The sequence below is a fragment of the Centrocercus urophasianus genome, unplaced genomic scaffold (genome assembly GCF_019232065.1).
Source record: "Centrocercus urophasianus isolate 14NV4802_14NV808 unplaced genomic scaffold, USGS_Curo_1.0 seq_11, whole genome shotgun sequence".
Taxonomy (NCBI): Eukaryota; Metazoa; Chordata; class Aves; order Galliformes; family Phasianidae; genus Centrocercus; species Centrocercus urophasianus.
The window spans coordinates 32516759-32529784 of record NW_024884253.1 but is presented as its reverse complement, the minus strand read 5'-3'; the positions used below and the strand labels follow the sequence as shown (position 1 = coordinate 32529784).

Here is a 13026-nt window from a genome sequence, read left to right as displayed (position 1 = left end):
TGCTCCGCTCCCTTGTCCTTGAGGACAGATTCCCAGGCATTTTTTTTGACTAACTCCTTGAAGAGCTGGAAGCTGGCTATCACCTAGTCTCTCCAGCTTGGCTGTGTTATCCCACACCTTGCCATAAGCAGGCTTGATAGCACTCATTTCCCACTTGAAATCTAGCTTAAAGCCCTGTCAGACAACTCCTGGGTTACAATTCTTTTCCCACAATGACTTAGATGGACCCCATCATCAGCCATCAGGATGGAGAATTGATCTACTCCAGGCAATAAAATCATTTGCTTGCATCATGGAGGAACAAATGTGTAGTGATTTTCAATTAATTCTTTTCCTTCTCTAATTCTACCAGAAAAATAGAAACAAAATACAATTTGGTCCCAAAGATTTTGTGATTTGTAATCTGTATTATTATTATTTCCATAAAATCATGGATGGTATTTATGCCTTTAAGCACAAAGCTGACAGCCTGAAGCCAAAACCACAGGCTATTAACCAAGTGGGACAGGGCCGAAACTCTCCTGCGTTGCTTTGCTGGGCTGGTTCTGGCAGTAGGTGTCAGCAGCAGCTCACTAAGGAGCCCTCTGATGCCAGAAGTGCCGCTGAGCAGATGATGCATTAGGGTACAACTGCAGTGTCACCCTGTTGCCTTTTATCAGACTACTCCAATAAAGAAAAACAGAGAATCTGAGTGCTGAACATCCCAGATGATTGCAGACAACTGAGCCAATGAGCAAGACACACCACAAGTGAAGCTTTGGTTTCACACTTGGGCTCATTCACACAGCAGATGGGGTAGAGTAGTGCGCAAGGCACACACTGATACTGTTACTTCTTGAAGAATATTGCACTCTGGGAACATGAGTGCCTGCCCTGAGGTCCAGAACCCAACAGGAATCTGCTCAAACAAAAGCAACAAAGCAGGAGTGAAGAGAAAGCAAAGCAAAGGTCTCACTGTGATCTGACTGCCATAGATAGCTGAGTAAGGAAGGCTTGGTAGCTGTAATTTTAAGGGGAGGATTTCAAATAAAATCGTGCTAAGGTCCTTCATTACCACCAAATTCGTTACACACATTAAAAGATACCTTCTGGTAAATGAGTGCAATGGGAGAAAGCTGGCTAAAAGGTAGAAAGTTTGGGAGATACACCGTTGATACAGAAGTAAGACATCCTATAAGGAATTACTTCTGTCTAAATTTGGCTCATACATTTTCATGTATGGTTCACATACATGAAAAGAAGTGATAGCTGTTTTATCTGGACATTCACGAGTTCCGGCACCCTCTCACATAATCAAGCTAGCGAACAACACACAGATCGGACGCTGCTGTCCTGGCTCGGAAAGCTGCAGTTAGAGCACGCTTATGTAACCATGTGGAGCAGCTGGTCAGCACCAAACTGCAAAAGCCTACAAAATGAGGTTATGCAGGCATCTGTCCTCAGTCAGCTCATCAGCTACGTGCAAGGTTATATTTATTAAACTTGGGGACATCCTAAGCTGCTGCAGGCACTTTGAGGGAGAAATTTGTAGTTCATAATGAACTTGACAAGCTGTGAAATAAGCAAGTTTAGAAATCAGCAGATACAGTGCTTTAGTCCTACAATCACGAGGTAAGAGAATACATTTAACAGAACCATTTTACAGAAAGAATCAGAGTATGCAGTGAATCATGCACTGATCGTGAGTCAGTCCTGTCATATCGTTACAGAAAAACAAAGTCTTTTGAGGAATTAATACAAAAGTGTTGCAGGTGAGATAACATAACACAGAGGCACTTGCAGCAAGAGCAGTGTGCGTTGGTGCCTCATTTCAAGAAGCATGTGAACTAGCAGGAACTGGTTGAAAAAGTTGAGAATCTGAGAAAAAGCAGCTGAGAGCATATCTTGTATGTGGGTCAGCAGAGCTGAGAGTTTCAGCTGGTTTTGTAACAACTTGCAGATCAAAGAATATTTGGATTGAAGCCAGCTACCCATCCCAAGAGTGTTATTCCACATTCAGCCCTTAAAGCTCTCCCCTGGCTCTCTGGTGCGTTAATATCCATGAAGGAAAAGCATGATGGAAAGTATCAAGTCCCAGTCTCACACACAGAGAAGCAATGGGGTAGGAGTGAATGAAGGAGATGCAAGTGGGCACTCTGGTACAGGAACACAGCCAAAGCAGCTTGTTGTGAACCCCTGCCATCCCCTCTCCTTTTTGCAGGCATTTTTACTGCAGCTGTCCAAGTAAGATGGAGAAGCAAATAGAGGATATGTCAGTGTGCCCCAAACCCTGCCTTTCAAGTCTTGACATAAGAGAGCCCATGGACAGTTTCCCCAAATAACCCTTTAGAAACAGATACTCTCTGATAATAATCTGAAGTACAGAATGGTATTTTTAACATTGGCTTAACATTACTTTTAAGTTGACTTAATCCCTACCCTTAATATTGTGCCTCGGTCACTTTGTAAGACTCCAAGCACGTCCAATAGCAGCTGTCTCCCAGCATGTGTGCAGAAAGATTCCTCCTAAACTCCCAGTGGTTCCCACCAGCAAAGCCACTACCTCAGATCTGGGCAGCTGATGGTGTTTGAAATACGCTTTGTCCAGGACACATCCATGCACAACACAGTCAGAACTCTGGGTACCCACTCTGTTCTTCCTGCTGGAGCTGAACAAGACTGTTTGTGTTGATGAAGAATGAGTATTAAGCAACAGCTCTTCTGCTTTATGTGCACACCAAGAAGATTTTTTGCATATAAAATCTATTAATTACCTGCACTTTGATTCCGTATAGTCTTCTACACTTGCCAACTCAAAACTCTTATTCTCTACTTTTAAAGACTTTTATACACTAATTCCAATCTTAAGAACATCACCTCCAATAACTTGTGATGTGTTTTGAGATGTATTTCTGGAAAGAATATTGCCTCATCCTTGGTACTTCCAGGTAAGTCATGGGAAACATCTGACACAGGGACTTTCTTGTTCCCCAAAACGACAACCACAGAAAATGAACAGGGAGAAGAACAACAGCAAAAGCTCTGCTTTATTAAATAAATTTGTTTCCTAAGTGAGATGATTTCTTAAGTTGTAACTTTGGTAAATTAACTCAATTTTAACTTACATATCTTCATTTTAATCACTACAGCATGCAATAATTAAGGAGACGGTAAGTTAGATGCCCTAAGTAAGGCCTTAAGTCTACTTTTGCTTCTTATGATATTTTATAAATGTGAATGGAGATTAAATCTTAACAGAAAAAAATACAAAATATTTTATTATTTTAAAGTATTTTTACTACAAGTTTAAAGAATAGAAAGATTTCCATTACTGTAGTTAATTCTGCTTGTGGGGGTTGAAAGTTACATCCTATAGCCAATGTGTTTCATGTGCCAAATAGCTCAAAGCACGGGGAATTCTGAATGCAAACAAAGGGTTCTACTTCGTATGCAAAAATTAAACAGGCTTGTGGTGTGAATGCGTGAACTTTACAGTTTGTCCAGTAATAAAAAGTGCAGAGCAGTGGAAACTCTGATCTAACTAACCCAGAACTTAACAAAGAACACACTCATATGTCTAACAGCAGCACAATATGCCTCAGCAGCTGCATAGGGGAATATGATAAAAGAATAACAAGTTTGACTCCAACTTTTTGGAAGGAGGAAGAGTAAATGACTGTCTAGGCTATAGATCCCATGCTTAATGGCTTACAACTTGCCATTTCAGGAAACAAACTGTACCTACTGCACTGAGAGCTGCTTCTGGCTAGGTACTATGCTAGGTGCTTGCACAACTGAAATGCCTTAAGCCTGGCAGTACCTTCATCCTCTTAACTCATTGGTATTCACCATGTCTCAGGGTTAGGCTGCTAATGACCGCTATTTAACAACAACCAAGACTCGGAAATATGTCTGTTTCTACACTTGGGAGACTGAGAAGCCCACCTCAATATCCCCCTGTGGGAGATTCAAATTCTGCAAAATTTAACCAGATTAGAGCAGTGGCCATGAGAAAGGCAACATCTGCTCTTCTCTACATGTGCTGCTTTGGATGTTGGCATGAGAGTCTGATGGTGGTCTTTGGAAAGGATTTTCTCTTGAAAACACAGTGGAGTTAGACAAGGATCCCAAGGTGAGATCCATCAATAAGGTTCTGGGAGTTCAATAAAGTGTCTAAATGCTCCATCTTATGCAATATGCACATTAAAATGCCCATGTTTACCTTTCCTAAGGAAAGCAAGTTCAGTATCTTTAGTTTGTAAAATGCCAACGTCATAAGAAATATTAATGATTAGCTAGCTGCCTGAAGACAAATTTTACCATTCCTTCAGGTGCACAGCTCTGAAAAAAAAAAAAAGGGAATTTGTGAGCCTGAGACAGGAACCTCATTGTGAACCGAGCCGAGCTTTAGTGCAAGCAAATGCCATGTCACAGTGAGCTTTTCTTATGAAATGTAATTGCTGATTTAATTCCTTGATGTACTCAGCATAATCTTGCTTGTGTGTGGTTAAGGGGGATCAAAACAGCCCCAATGTGTATCATCTGGTCTACTGAACAGACAGTCCTTGATGGAGGAAGTTCACCTCTTGTAACTTGCTTTCTGCTCCCTAATGTAAAACCTTATTTTCTTTTATTCCATTTGTCCATGGTTTCTGTCTGTTTTTCTCCCAGCTTTTGCTAGAAAGTTCACTGCAAGTCTACACCAGCTAACAACTCTTTTGTCTTTGCAGGGTTTTCTTCTAAAGTTCAGCCTGCACTGCTGCACAGCTTCTTGGTGTAGGAGTGAAGTAGGATGTATGGAGGCAGAGTTGCTATGGGGAAAGAGGAGCAGAGGGAAGAAAGGTGGTGATATGCAAATAGATGAGGTGACAAAGAATGAAACCAGGGACAGAAAGCAGGCAGTAGCGATGGTGACCTCACAAGGGATATTTTCCCCATCTTGGTGGTTTGGTACCTCATAGATAGGTGGAGAACACATCATCTCTACAAATACAAAGGGTCTGTCCTCAGTCTATGTACCAGACTGCTGATGTTGTTCTGCATTAAAGCAGCATGTCATCATCACCTGACTTTTCCTTGTTTTCTCTTTCAGTCTGGCTGGTGCTTCTAGGTGAGCTGTTCAGACATTGACCTGTGTGTAGTTAAACAAAGCAACCCGTCTGCAAGGATTTGTGCAAGAAAACAAATGACAGAGCAAACAGAGGACAGAACAGCTGCGGCAGCAGCAAGGACTGAGCCTCATCCTTTAAAGGTTTTTGAGTCTCAGTGCTTCCTATTACAGATGGAGTGGAATTAGGAACCTTGAGTGTGTACTTATGTCCTCACAGGGGAATACCAGAGCAAAAGGAAAACACACAGTTCTTACAGCTCAATTACAATGAGAAAAACACTGACTCTAAAGGCAAGTAATTGTTGTATTTGTTCTTTTAAGAGGATTTTGCTTTACATGAAAATTGCTCATAGTGAGGGGAAGCAGCTAACTTTCTCACTGGCAGCTGGGCCTCGTGTTGGGGCTGTGCAGGGAAGCAATGCAGAGAACTGCAGCTCAGAAATGAGAGTGAATTCATACATGTCCAGAGCAGTGTCATGGCATGGCCAAGGCCACAGCTGCAGGCAGTGGTCTGTGCTGGGAAATTCTTCCTAGGCTGCCCAAGGATTTGCCTCTTTGAAACAATACTGAAAAAAGTTTTGTATACAGCTGCACTATAAACAATTAGAAGTGGAAGATGGGTCCATACTGCAAACGTGGAAGATGGATCAAGGACACCCAAAGGACACTCACGTGGAGGTGCTGCTGCATATACACAAGACTTACCAGAAGCAGAAGGTTACAACCAAGATTATATGTACTTCAGCTTTCTATGAAAAAGGAACTAAATAATCTGGCAGCTTTTCATGTTTGTGATACTTTGGATCATCACACAGTTTTAAAGAAGCTATCAGTCAGAAAGAGAAATGTTCAACCCAACAGGAATTGTTGAATCAGCTTGAGGTTATGATTCCAGCAAGTGGTGGTAGGCTAAAGAACAAAGATCAGAAGTAAATTATAGCTGTATCACAGGACTAGGCAGGATGATGGGCTAAAGCAGCATTCCTAAAAAACATGTCAGAAAAATTCTTAAACTAAGAGAGCAAAAGGAAGCTTGCATGAAATCATACCAGCTTGGAACCTTGGTTCTGCTGTTTCATCACATGTATGTTGTTTGGCTGCATATTTTTGCCTTATTCCTTTGCTCACCTGGTAGAGGGGAAGGAAGAGACTTTCCAGAATATACTGTAAGGTGATGGTTATTGTAAGATATGAGGGTTGCTCTAAAAGCAGTGAGTGCTATTTTATGTTGGCCAACAAAATCAGAGGCAGATGCTGGTGGTATGGCAGTAAGGCTGAACTTTTCCACAGATACTCCATTACATGTTGTTGCCATGTCACAGATGGCAACAGAAGGGCAGCGTGACAAAACAATATCTGCCATGGAAGTGCATATGAAGCAAAGGGTCAGACTGAATTCTTTCATGCAAAAAAAAAAAAATGGCACCCATTGACATGCTTGCTGAATGTTTATGGAGTCCAAAGAGTGGATGGGAGCACAGTGTGGCAGTGGGTGGTATTTCAGCAGTGGTGACAGTGGCAGTGTGTCACCTCACTGGTGTAGATTTTTACGAGCACCACATTATAGCTGAGAATTTGCTCTATCAAATATTGTTATAGTGCTCTTTGTATCTCCTCTGGACGCTTACCTGTATGACCCATTGTAGGGTACCCAGTTTAGCAGGGGGGTTGGACTCAGTGATCTCCTGAGGTCCCTTCCAACCCCTGCAACTCTGTGATTCTGTACCTATTGTCATCTCGATGGAAATAAATAGAAGGCATTACTTTTGGAGTGACCTACGTAGCTGTAACATCAGATTAACCCCAGCAGAGCATCAGACGGCTCTCTGCCCAGTTTTCACAAACTACAGCCTGTTTTCTTCCTGCCCCCTCGCAGCGAACGCCTGGAGCCCACTGCCACATCTCAGCACAGCTACCTGCAGCTGCCTGGGCAGGGCGGGACATTCTGGGGGGCATCCTGTGGAAATGCGCGGGGCGGAAAGCGCGGCAGGAAGCACACCAACGGCACCCTGAGTAGAAGCAACCGGCGTTGCTTCAGGCAAACAGGCAGCCCTAAGCTTACCACATCCTGCCGTGAGAAATGAGCACGGAGAGCGACTACCGAAGGAAATAAAAAAGAAAAACGTCGCCAGGAGGCTGTGGAGGAGATACTTCAAACGCTTCCTGCTGAGAGAGGCAGGCCGGGCCATTCGGGCTCGGTGTAACAGAATCGCACAACGGTTTGCGTCGCAAGGGCTGCCAAAGACCACCGAAGGGCACCGTCCACCTGCCGACGCCTCCTGAGACCGCGGCGCTTCCGGGCGGCGCCTGCGGAGAGGGCCGCCCCGCCGCTCCCTCAGGCCGCGGCCGCCAGGGGCCGCTGAGCCGCGCGTCCCGATCTGACCTCGCGGCGTGGCGGGGCGGCAGCGGCACCGCCCGCCCCAAACGGGGGCGGCCGCGCGTGGCCGTGGGGCCGCTCCGCCGGTGGCGCGTCGAGGCGGGAAAGAGCGAGCCGAGCGGGCGGAGGTAGGTACGGGCTGGGCGGGGAGCACGGCCGGCGGCGCGGGGAGATCCGCCGCTCGTCCTTCCTTCGGCGCGGGCGTTTGGTGCAGCCCGGGGATAAGAGAGATCTGCGCTTCTGCCTTTGCGGCGCTTGCGAAGTCAGCGGGGAGGAAGCGAGCCGAGCCCCGAAGCGCGGAGCTGATATTGGCGGGCGGGAGGCAGCGCGCTGCCCCAACGGCAGTGCCCGCAGCGGGCGGTGTTCCTGCACGTTCTGCGCCGTGCTCCGCGTTGCGCCTCCCGCGCTGGCCGGGCTCGGCAGGGAGCCCCGTGTATGCTGGTCCCGGCCACGGTTGACATCGTGGCCTGCAGCTCCACTGCTTTAACTCCGCGAGAGCGATTGCGGGATGGAGGTGAGGGAGGATTTGGGGAGGGGGCAGAGGCTGCCAAACCCAGTTACCTGGCTGCGTGTTCCGCTCCGCTGAGCGCTGCAGCCTCTTCAGTGTGTGCTCTGAGTGCTGAAATAGTGTTTCAGTGTGGATTGGGCACTCAAAGTAGGTGCTGACAGCCCTTCTGTTTAAGTGTCTTTCAAATTTATCTGTTAAAATCAGTACTGCTGTCTTAAAAGAGCATTAAACATTCCTTGAGGAGTGAGTCGCTGGCACAGCTGCCCAGTGAAGCTGTGCTGCCCCATCCCTGGAGGCACTCAGGGCCAGGCTGGATGGGGCCCTGCGCACTGAGCTGGTGGGTGGCCGCCCTGCCCACAGCAGGGGTTGGGACGGGTGTGCTTTGAGGTCCCTTCCAACCCAGATTGTTCTGTGACTGAAGAGAATGAGAACTGTCAGGACTGGTACATACAGCATACCTAGATTAGTGCAGGGCTTGTAAAGTGCTGAATTTGTTCTTACTTCAGTGATCAGCAGCAGATAGGAACTGGTGCTTTTCGTTATTGCCCACCTGCATTTGGATGCATTTGGATGCATTTGGATGATCTCGGGCTGGATGCTAATGGAGCAGAGGAGCCACAAGGGATGTGAGTTGGGCGGTTTCTGGTCCGTTCTGCTGTGATCTGCATATGAAATGACATGCAGGCAGCTAGTAGTTAAAGCTTTACTTTAGAATTCCCAGTAAAAGTACTCGTCTGTTCATTTTTGGAGTTATTTCAAGTCAATCCGTGAGTAGGTGGATAATTCTGCTGTAATGGTGTATGTTTAAAACTGTGATTGCTGGTTTTTAATATTCAGAATTCTTTCAATCTAAGCAGCTGGATTGGCTGCCAGCCTCCAAAGCTGACTTGACCCAGCAACAAGAAGTTCCACAGAATATACTGAATTCTAAAAATAAAGTGTATTAGATAAAATGTCACAGGTACTGGCAAATTAAAATAGGTGTATAGCAACTCTTTTCTCTCTGGGATCTGGGATTTATGATGGAAATAGTCTTGTCATTTCATAATGTCATGCATGCTAATTGCAGGCTCAGGTTAATCATCACTATATAGGAGTGCATGTCAAATCTTATTTTTCATCCTATGTGCAGAGGATAAGCTTCTAATAAGCTCTGATCCTCCAGCCACATCCATACAGCAGCACTTTCTTGGGTTGCCCTGCCTCTATCCCAGATCATTTTCCACAAGGTTTCAGTTTCAGCACTTACATGCAAGCAGTAGGGCATTTTTGTCCCATGGGTACGAGGCGTTTCATACAGAGATGCCCAGCATTTCTGCATATAAAGCAAGATCAGCTTACACATATTGTAGCTGTAAATGAATATTTATTTTTGGCTGTCTAGTTTTAAAAAAGTATTATTTTTAAGCAGAGGGCACCTCCCAAATGCAAAGTCACTGTTGGCTGGCTTTGTGACTTCATTTTTGTATACTCATAAGCCACTGAAGACTTAAACTGCTGTGATTTTTTTTTTTATAGACCAAAGATCTAGATAACAGCATAAGTAATCTACGTGCTTCTGCAGACTGAGCTGTAGTAAAGCAATATGTTGTTTTTATTTGAAGTTAGCACTTCACATGTTTATATTGAAGTTTCATTTTGTTCAAGCTTAAGCAGTATCCATCTGCTAACATAACCTGCGAAGCAAACATGCTTTCCAAAGTAGAAGTGAAGGACTTGGAGAACACTGCATGAATGCTTTAAGACATCTTCATTGGGTTTCACTGAGTCCTTGCATTCCAGTTTCTCAAACACACTATCTCAAACAAAGTCTTCCAAGCTGCATAACAGTGTCTGCCCAGCTCCGAAAGTGTCTGAGGTGTAGTGCATCTTCCTTCTTGAGCAGGAAGTTCTTAATTGCTTTATCTGGAGCTGCTGTGGTTGAGCATCAAAGCTCTGAGGAGATAAGAAACTGGGACACCTAGGAAGTGTGCTGTAAACACACTGATAGGATCAGTTGTTTAGGTGTTGTTTTGTGTTGTTATTTTTTTAAACATGGCCTTTCTGTAGGTGGCTGGAGGGATGATAGTTGTGGTGATCAGAACCTGGGATCCTGCTCCCTGTGCCCAAGAGGTTCAAACCCACATCTCCCCCACCTCCACAGTTGTTGCTTGGACTGAAGGAGCCGAGTGGGGGGCAAATTGCTGCTGCAGTGGTTAGCCTGGGCCATCGCATGGAAGGTGCTACAAGCTACCGCAGCCTGAAGAGGGGAGAACCAGCAGGAACCCAGCTCTTGCAGCACTTGGTATGGTGGCCGTGGTGTAGCTTTGTAGGGTGAGGGCTAGTCTGTCACCTCTTAGGCAGGGATTTAGTTCTGTCATACTGACCTCATCCACAGATTGTTGTGGCTACAGTCTGACCTGTAACTGTGTTGAAAGTCATCTTCTGCATTCTTTAGCAAAGGGAGAAACACAAAGATATAAGGTTATATCTTCATATGGTCTTTTCACTTCAGTCTTTAAGGCAAAAACCATAGAATCATTAAGAGACCTCTAAGATCATCTAGTCCAACTGTCAGCCCATCCCCACCATGCCACTAATCACATCCCTCAGTGCCACATCTACATGTCTCTTGATCACCTCCAGGAACAGTGACTCCACCACCTCTCTGGGCAGCCTGTTCCAATGCCTCGCCACTTTTATAAAGAAGACATTTTTCCTGATATCCAACCTGAACCTTCCCTGGTGCAACTTAAGGCCATTCCCTCTCATCATTTTGCTGTTATGTGGGAGAAGATGCTGACCCCCACCTCGCCACAACCTCAGACTTGTACTCCAGACCCCCAAAAGTTCATTGCCCTTCTCTGAACGCACTCCAGAGCCTCAATGTCTTTCTTGTAGTGAGGGACTCAAAACTGAACACAATACTCAAAGTGTGGCCTCACCAATGTTGAGTACAAAGGGATGATCAGTTCCTTGCTCCTGCAGGCTGTGCTATTTCTGGTACAAGCCAGGATGCCATTGGCCTTCTTGGCCACCTCGCCGCACTTCTGGCTTATGTTCTGCTGGCTGTCAACAAGCACTACCAGATCCTTCTTGTCATCTGACAAGGAGGGGTAAATTCCTCATTCTGTGATACTTCAGGTGCTTTGTTTTGCTAGCACTGTATTTCTTTGATTTAGAGAAGGAAAGCACCTGGCTGCTGGGGGAGGTGTGCACAAGAAAGATTGGTGTCTACATTTATTTCAAAGCTCCTTTATTCAAAGAGACACCATGTCTTATTGTTGGCAGTCTCATTTGAAACTGTGAGGATGACTGGCAACCTGCTAGTACTAACTGCCTTGCCAGATCCTATAGCAAAATATTGCCACTGTAAGAGTTGTTTAACTTTATAGACCATTATATTTGTCTTGGAGAAAAGTAAATCAGAGGGATATTGGCTTCTGACACTCCATGATGTGCTGCTTAAAAGGAGAGAGGTCTCAGCTGAGAAACAAGCACTGCCAGCTGCTTTACTGCTGCCTGCTCTTCTGGCTCTTAGGATCATTTCTCCTTCAGTGGTACTCCTCCATCTCTTGTTTATTGTAGTGAAAAACCGAGGATGCATAACTGCTTCACTGTGTTTTTAAATGCAAAATACTTTATAGCAGGCTTCAGACTAAGGAATGCTTTGCCTTTGATTCTGGATTCAGTGTTGGTAACACTGTAGGTACATCAGAATGGATTTGTGGTGTCCTTGCAAATATGACTGTTACACCTCATATCTCAGCACTGATCTACTGTAGAATTGAAGTCACTTCCAAGTATTTATCTATATCATGTAGGATGCAAAATCTGTTATCTAAATTAAGCAAACTGTGTGCCAGCATTTTAGGTATTGCACCTTCTCTGTTTTCTGCTAAAACAAGACACCAGTTGGGCACAGTTCTTATTTTCATGAAGCTACCTTTCACAGCTTGGCATCGTGAACATCTGCTGAAATGATAATTTGAATGAGAAGCTGTGTTTGGGAGACTTGGGAGCTTTGTTGTGAGCTGTTGTACTAGAGCGACATTTCTGAATTCCAACAGGAAGATGTGCTGAAGGGGAAGTGCTGCTTAGGGCTACATGTGTTAGATCGTGCAGTTACTTGGGTCAGAAGGAACCCTGGCATGTGTCAAGTGCAACTACCTACTGAAAACAGAGTCAGCACCAAGTTCAGGCAACTTGCTCGGGGTTCCTGGCTGGATTTTGGCTGGATTTTGGCGGGGTTCCTGGCTGGCTGGATTTTGAAAACCTCCAGAAACAGACCCCACAGCAAAAAGCCTGACTTCTTGGTAACATTCTCCAGCAGAGGCTGCCATTGGATCCCATGAAGTCTGAGGTTAAAACCCCTACGGCAGGCGCTGCAGCCATTGACCATCCTGGATCTTCCATTCCCTGTATAGTTTCTGCTTAAGTGCAGGAATGTTGCACATACATGTTTAAATGCTGATGTCTGCAGTAGTGTAAGAGGACGACTGTCTATTTAGACCATGATAGTCATAGTTGAGACTTTTTTAGTGGCACCTTAGTGTTTGGTTCTTATGAACTGGGATCACTGTCATGCCCTTAAATGTTTCATACTAAGTTCGATAAATAAAGGACTTGAGCATTCAGAAAATAAGTACTTGACTTAAGTGCTCTGGAATTTCCAGTTTATGTGTTTTGCTTTAAAATTTGAAGGAATATAGAATAGGAATTTGAGGTAATTAAAAAAAAAAAAGGCTTTTAGATGGGCTTTAACCATACCTTGCAAAAGGAAGAGCCCTTATTGGAAACATATGGGGTTTCTCTACAAGGAGACCACAAAGCTGACCCTTAGTAGCATCCCTTGAAAAATCATGTGATACTTGGATCAGTGACAGAGAAAATGAGCAATTACATGGCTCTGTCAGGAGAGCGTGCCTGATGTGCTCATAAATTGTCAAACCTCTTAGTATAAAGTGTTTGTACTGAGAACAAATGGTGCTGCTTCTGATGATGTTTTATATCTTGTGCATGTGTACACACATATTACATGTAACTCCGAAGGCATGCGCTAAATAGATTGCT

General features: G+C 44.8%; 1 protein-coding gene across 4 annotated transcripts in view; it reads left to right on the top strand.

Annotated features, from left to right (window-relative positions):
• Positions 1–7521: 7521 nt before the first annotated feature.
• Positions 7522–13026, top strand: part of LOC122171932 (serine/threonine-protein kinase Sgk3) — a 55498-nt gene continuing 49993 nt past the window's right edge. For 3 of the 4 annotated variants that reach the window (XM_042839840.1, XM_042839839.1, XM_042839842.1), the window contains exon 1: positions 7522–7594. The gene's annotated coding sequence lies outside the window, so the exon portion shown is untranslated. The remainder of the gene's footprint in view (positions 7595–13026) is intronic. The other variant, XM_042839845.1, reaches the window with a different exon arrangement.